The following is a 6,056-nucleotide window of genomic DNA, read 5'->3' as shown; positions in this document are numbered from 1 at the left end:
CTCCATTCCTTTCCTGTCCATATAATCTTGAAGATAAGAAAATTATAGGCTGAAAGCATGATGCAATGTGTGAATTCTTTAAACCAAGCAGTTCAGATTGGCAAGAATATCTCCTCCATGATCTCCATCAGCACAGTTGCACCACAAATTTGGATGCTTAGCCCCTTGCTCAACTTGCTTTACACTTAGGACTCTGTGGCTAAGCACAGCTTCAATGCCATATTGAAGTTTGTTGATGACACCACTGTCATAGGCCGAACCAAAGATGGTGACAAATCAGCATACAGGAGGGAGATGGAAAATCTCTCTGAGTGGTATCACAACAACAACCTCTTACTCAATGTCAGCAAGACCAAGGAGCTGATTATTGATTTCAGGAGAAGGAAACCAGAGGTCCATGAGCCAATCCTCATTGGAGGATCAGAGGTGGAGAAGGTCACCAACTTTAAATTCCTCAGTGTTATTATTTTGGAGGGCCACTCCTGGGCCCAGCACATAAATCCAATTATGAAGAAAGCATGGCAGTGCCTCTATTTCCTTAGGAGATTCTGAAGATTCAACACGACATCAAAACTTTGACAAACCTCTATAGATGTGTAGTGGAGAGTAAATTGAGTGGCTGCATCACAGCCTGGTATGGAAATACTAATGCCCTTGAATGGAAAATGCAGCAAAATTCGTTGATGTGGGCCCTCCCCATTATTGAACACATCTACATGAAACACGTCACAGGAAAGCAGCATCCATTAACAGGGACCCCACCACCCCGGACGTGCTCTCTTCTCACTGTTGTCATCAGGAAGAAGGTAGAGGAGCCTCAGGACTCACACCATCAAGCTCTCGAACCAAAGGGGATAACCTCACTCAACTTCACTGATCCCTTCATTGCTATGTTCCCACAAACTATAGACTCGCTTTCAAGGACTCTTCATCTCATGTTCTCGATATTTATCACTTATTTATTATTATTACTTTCTTTTTGTATTTGCACAGTTTGTTGTCTTTTGAACACTGGGTGAATGGCCAAGTTGGTGAGGCCTTTCATTGATTCTGTTATGGTTATTATTGTATTATGGATTGATTGAGTATGCCCACAAGAAAATGAATCTCAGGGTTGTATACGGTGACATACATGTTCTTTGATAATAAATTTACTTAGAACCTTGAGTATACTGTGATCACACCATTGATGCACAAAGATCACACAAGTGTGCTGAGAAAATTCAAGCAGTGGTGGATGCCCAAGGCTAAAGGGTGTGTCACAGTTGTGATCCTTTTTAGGATTTGTCAACCTGCCAAACTTGGCTACTGTACTCCACCCCTTGAACTTATGACTACAGATCAGGAAGAAATGACAATGGACAAAGCAGTGTGACGTGGTTTTTTTTCTAAAAAAGGGACGGGAAACTTCAGACACTGTGCCCACACACTATGATCCACATTATCCCGTGAAGCTTGCCTGTGATGCCTCACCTTATGGTATAGGTGCAGTCATGTCTAAGTGATAGAAGTGAACACCTCATAGTTTTTGCATGACATTCCCTTACTGCTGCAGAGAAAAATTACACACAGATTGACAGAGAGGCCTTGAGTCTCTTTTGGGGTGTAAACCTTTTCAACCAGTTTCAACCTGTATGGGAGAGAGTTCACCCTCATTACCAACCTTCAATCGCTAGTGTCCATTTTCAATCCACAGAAGGGTGTTTCACTAACAGCAGCAGCACAACTGCAGAGATGGACTCTGTTTCTTGGAGGACACAATTACAAGGTCGAATTCAGGAGGACAACTAATCATGGAAATGCTAATGGATTGTCCCATTTACCCTTGGAAAAGGAAATATCTGAAAAATTTACAAAAAGGGCCCTCCTCTTGATGTATTCTCCTGAAGGCAAATTAAAAGTCTCCCCATTACAACAGAGATAATCCAAAGGGAAACCAGAAAGGGCTCCACACTGTCTCAGGTCTACATGGCAACCCAAAATGGTTGGAATGTGCAGCATACATTCCAGTAACCCCATTTTTACCAGCACCGGGATGAACTTGCCCTTAATGGGGGTTGCCTTATGTGGGGATTGAGAGTTGTTGTACCATCCAAGCTGAGAGCTGAGGTATTGGAGGAGCTACATGCCTGTTATCTAGGTGCAGTCAAAATGAAAGCATTGGCTCGAAGCTTTGTGTGGTGGCCTGGGATAGATCAGCAGATCGAGCAGCTTGCCATGCACTGCTTGGTATGCCAACACGTACAGACGATACCAAGAGCAGCGCCCTTCCATCTCTAGGAATGGCCTGCATTGCCCTGGCAGAAGATTCATGTGGATTTTGCCAGACCATTCATGGGCACAAATTTCTTGGTAGTAATAGATCTAGCTACAAAGCGGCCAAAAGTTTTCCCAATAGCCTTCACTACAGCCTCACACACTGTTGATATGTTGAGAAGCCTCTTCTCAAAGACTGGTGTTCCAGGACACTCAGTCAGTGACAATGGACCACAGTTTATTGCTAAACAGTTTCAGTCATTCCCGAAAATGAATAGAAAAGACGTATTACATCTGCACCTTACCAGCTACAAATGGCTTGGAGGTAAGGTTCGTCCAGAGTCTAAAGAAAGCATGGCAAGCAAAGTCAGCAGAGCACACTACATTGACACTGAATCAGAAGCTCGCCAATTTCCTCCTTGCATATTGCAGTGCAGCACACACCGACCAATAACTCACCAGCTTTGTTGTTCCTGGGTCATCACTTTTTCACTCACGCTTGGATCTCCTCAAAACCAATCTCTAAGTGAGTATGCAGGACAAGCAGCTGAGACAAATAGCGGGCTCCTCAAAAAAAAAGGATGTTTGATGTTTCACTCCTGGACAAGCAGTCCTGGTGTGGGACTACAAAGGTGATCAAAAGTGGGTACTTGGAAAGTTCAAGGACAGAACTGGACCACTTCCCTGCACAGTGGAGATTGCGTCTGATGTCATCTGGAGAAGACACAGCGATCAGTTGAGGAGAGCAGTCAATTGGTAGAGAAGAAAGATGTCCAGAGCTGGCAGAACGACTTCCTGCCGTTCCAGAGTCAACTCCTACAACCACCATGGAGGAGGTCCCAGAACCTGAGATTGTTTCACAGCCACAAGTCTCACCTGTCAAGCAGAGTGACCTTCCTTGTCAAGAAAGAAATTATCCCACAAGAGTAAGAAGTCTTCCAATTAAATCTTCAGGCATGAATGGGACCATTTCAATTTTACTTTATAGTAGTTGTATTATATAGTATTCTGTGCATAATTTTTTCTCAACCCCTTGTGGGTGGTGTGTATGTGCATTTTTCCCTTAATCTCGGGTCCTCTACAGACGTCAGGGAGTTGAGAGTTTGGTGCAGTATTTGTGCTGTTCCTAGTAGTGTGCTTTTCTGGACTAAGATCTCAGATATTGTTCCCGGGATTTGTTGGAACTTTTCTTCCAGTCCAGGTGTCACAGCTCCAAGTGCTCCTATCAACACCGGGATTACTCTGGCTTTTAACCTTCCACATCCTTTCTATCAACCTTTTCAAGCCCTGGTATTTCTCCAGCTTGTCATATTCATTCTTCCTGATGTTACTGTAATTTAGGATTGCCACATCCACTACTATTGCATTCTTCTGTTCTTAGTCCATTAATACTACATCTGGCCAGTTGGCTAGTACCTGCTTATCAGTCTGTATTACGAAATCCCCCAGGATCTTAGCTCTGTCGTTCTCCACTACTTTCTCTGGTGTTTCCCATTTGGACTTGGGTGGCAGTGCAGACATTCCTGTACACAATTCCTGCATCTTGGTTGTACTGTTCAGTGCATGTTGTCCCTGCCTGCATCTTGCACCCTGCTACTACGTGCTGGATGGTTTCAGCAGATTCCTTACACAGTCTACACCTTGAGTCTTGTCTGGTGTGATAGACCCTGCTTCAATTGCTGTTGTGCTCAGCGGCTGTTCTTGTGTAGACATGAGCAACGCCTCTGTGCTGTCCCTCAGCCCTGCCATTTCCAGCCATTGGTAGGACATTCATATGTCAGCCACCTCTGATATCTGGTGATGGTACATCCCGTGCAGTGACCTGTCCTGCCATGGCCTCTGGTCCTCTGGTTTTGCCCTACCCACTTCCATATCCCCTGCTTACTGTCTGAGGTATTCTCCAGCAGTCCGTCTTTAGGGGCCATCCTCCTGACATACTCATGGACATTTTGCATTTCTTCCAGGACTGTGGCCTTGACACTTCCAAGTCCCTGTCCTCTTTTACTCCAGCAAGTATACAGTCGCTCAATGTTGGACTTTGGATATAATCTTCAATGTATTGTTTGTAGTTTCCAGGTCTTTATGTCCGCAGCTTCTAGTTCGTTCCTTGGCCAGCACACTGTTGCGGCTGGGTATCTGATGACTAGTAGAGTGAATGTGTTGACGGTTCTGATCTTGTTCTTCCCATTCAGCTGGCTTTTTAGGACCTGTCTCATTCTTTGGAGGTACTTGGATGTTGCAGCCTTCCTTGTGTCCTCATCGTGGCTTGCAATGCACCTGCAGGATCCCCAGGTATTTGTTCCTGTCCTGTCCATCTGGTGTGTGGCCTTCAAGTAACTTTATTCCTTCAGTCTTGATGGGTTTGCATCTTTTCACTGCTGTCCAGCTGCACTTTCCCAGTCCAAATGACACCCCGATGTCTCTGATGTACAGCCTTGCAGGTGGATTAGTGAGTCAATGTCTCTTTCATTTCTGGCATACAGCTTGTTGGCATCCATGTACAGGAGGTGGCTAATAGTCACTCAACTCTTGAACATGTACTCGTACCCACTCTTTGAGATGATCTGGCTGAGGGGGTTCAAACCTGGTTGAAGGCCACATACCAGATGTACATTGTACATACCAGCAGTGGGGATAGTGCATCACACTGGTATATCCCACATCTGATGGACACTTGTGCTATTGGCTTTGAGTTAACTTCTAGCATTGTCCTCCAGTGGCCTACTGAGTTCTTGATGAAAGTCCTTTGTGTCTTGTTGACCTTGTACAGAGACAGGCATTCCAGGATACTAGTGTGGAGCATTAAGTCGAATGTGTTCTGGTCGTCGAGCCAGGTTGTGCTTAGGTTGCTTTGCCTGGTCTTGGAGTCTCGCATGACTGCTTTGTCTACCAGCAGTTGGAGCTTGGAGTCTCTGGTTCCATTACTAATCCCCCTCTGAGCAGGCTCAGGAATTTACACACGTTCCTTCACCTTGGTGGCTATGATGCCTGATAGGAGCTTGCATGTTGTTGACAGACAGGTTATCGGCTGGTACTTTGATGGTGTTGTTCCTTTGTGACGATCCTTCATTATCAGTACTGTCCTTCCTTGAGTTAGCCAGTCAAAATAAGAGCCTACTTCAAGCAGCTGGTTCATTTGAGCTCCCAGCCGTGTAGGTAATGCTGATAGTTTCTTCAGCCAATAGGCATGGATCATGTCACACCCTGGTGATGTCCAGTTCTTCATACTTGCTACCTGTTGCTGGACATCTACTGATGTGATGGTGATTGGTTCTTCCTCTGGGAGGTTGCAGAGGCTTGCCTGTAGGTCTTTCAGCCCTTGGGCACTGGTGTCGTGCGATGCTTCTTTCTCCCATATACTCTTCCAGTACTCCTCAGTTGCCGCTGTGACGAGAATACACATAAAATTAAGATGTTTGCTGGCCTGGGTTAGCATCAGTGACATCAGCAAGTGGTCTGCCACCTGTCCCCAGGGGAAGGAGAGATAAGGAACAATGGAGCAGCGTCTGGAGATGTGTAATGAAGGGACGGGGGAGAGAGAGCTGTCTGGAGCGGCTCCCCCCTTTGAACCTTGAACTGTTTGAAGTGATGGACAGGCGATACCCCAGCAGGGGGATAAAAAGGGACCGGTTCGCTAAGGCAGGACACACACCACCTGAGGTAACGAGACCCTGGAAGCGGTACGCTTCTCACGAGTCGGTGGGAAGTACCAGACAACGGCCAGGGTGGAAAGGTACGATCAGTGGGAACCCGGTGTGTGTCCGCCCTTGCCTGGGTGCCGGGTTCACTGCAGAGGATCG

Source organism: Mobula hypostoma, chromosome X2, assembly GCF_963921235.1.
Source record: "Mobula hypostoma chromosome X2, sMobHyp1.1, whole genome shotgun sequence".
Lineage (NCBI taxonomy): Eukaryota > Metazoa > Chordata > Chondrichthyes > Myliobatiformes > Myliobatidae > Mobula > Mobula hypostoma.
The sequence above is the reverse complement of the archived record's forward strand: the minus strand, read 5'-3'. Positions refer to the sequence as shown.